Source organism: Galeopterus variegatus, unplaced genomic scaffold (assembly GCF_000696425.1).
Source record: "Galeopterus variegatus unplaced genomic scaffold, G_variegatus-3.0.2 Scaffold3586, whole genome shotgun sequence".
NCBI lineage: Eukaryota > Metazoa > Chordata > Mammalia > Dermoptera > Cynocephalidae > Galeopterus > Galeopterus variegatus.
This window is the reverse complement of record NW_007729697.1, coordinates 76,759-78,236: the sequence shown is the minus strand read 5'-3', so window position 1 is coordinate 78,236 and position 1,478 is coordinate 76,759. Positions and strand designations below refer to the sequence as shown.

The window sequence follows — 1,478 nt, the reverse complement described above, 5'->3', positions numbered from 1 at the left end:
ATGAGAAATCATGTGGAGATGGGACCGTGCAGGCAGCACTTCTGCTTATGGCCTGTTTGCGGGCAGGCACATACATTACATGGTATTTCTTACATTTATACATGCATTTCTTACATATGAGGGTGCTTCAGAAAGTTCGTGGGGAAACAGAATTAAAAGATAAAATGAATCTTTCCATGAATTTGTACATGCATTTGGTACCCTTGTACATACATTGGTATTCCTCAAAACTACACACATACATGTGGCAATTTTTATTTCTGATGTCCTTATGATATCTTTAAAATAAAAGTTGTAAAAATAAAGGAGAGCACATATGATAGGTCTTCAAATTCTCTCTCATAACCATATTTTTACATTTTGCAGTTATAGCCAGGAATCCCGTTGCTGGTCCTGGTCCGGTACGGGTGCGACACTGAGGGTTGCGATCCGTTGCCGGACATGGAAAAAGATAAAAAAAAAAAAAATGTTGTGGACAATTCTCATTTTGACTAGAATAATTTATTGTTATCATTATTACTTCTTAGGTAGAGACTCCCATGGGAGAAATACACTTTAAAAGTAGTTACAAAATAGCTTCTCCCTGATAGACATTTAAACTTTTTCTCATTGGGAGAAAATATACAAGCTTTTTTTTAGGAATTTCACTTTTCCTTGAAAATTACCCATGTTACTCCTAGAGTCTCTGTGAGTTCTTTAATTCATTAGTAACAAACCTCTTCTTTTTTGACTATGTTAAGAAAATAGGACATTGAAGGAATGAATTAGAGTTCAGGCTTTTTTCTCTACAATATGGCTTTTTTCTATATAATGGCTTTTTTCTATACAATAGTTGAAACAAGTCTGATTTGTGATTATTTTATTGCCTTAATACTCAGCTGAGTAGCTCTTGAAATAATGTTATCCCTCGAGATTAGTTCCAGGACACCCTGTGGATGCCAAAATCCACAGATGCTCAAGTTTCTGATAGAAATTGGTGTAGTATTTGCATATAACATATTCATACCCTCCCATACACTTTAAATCATCTTTAGATTGCGTATAATACCTAATACAGTGTAAATGATAGCATTTACAAATAGTTGTTATACTGTATTACTGTATTGTTTAGGGAGTAATGACAAGAAAAAAAAGTCTGTACATGTTTAGTACAGATGCAATAATTCTTTTTTTTTTTTTTTTTTAATATTCTCCATCCATGGTTGGTTGATCCCACAGATGCAGAACCCAGGGATATGGAGGGCCAACTCCACTGTCTGCTATGAGAGCAAATATCTTTTTGCCTGGCCATCTACTTTCTGGTCACATTCTAGGTTGAAAAGCACTTGCCCTGAGAGTTTTAATCCATGGTCTTTGGTTTTTATTCACCTTTTCCCTTATTATTATTTTTTTTTTAAAAAGATGACTGGTAAGGGGATCTTTTTTTGTCTTTTGTCTTTTTCCGTGTCCGGCAATGGATCGCAACCCTCAGTGTTGCC

At 35.0% G+C, this 1,478-nt stretch overlaps 1 protein-coding gene across 2 annotated transcripts in view; it reads left to right on the top strand.

The window, feature by feature from the left end:
• The window catches only part of SUSD1 (sushi domain containing 1), a 107,679-nt gene that overhangs the window by 49,251 nt on the left and 56,950 nt on the right, over window positions 1–1,478 (top strand). The gene's annotated exons all lie outside the window — the stretch shown is intronic.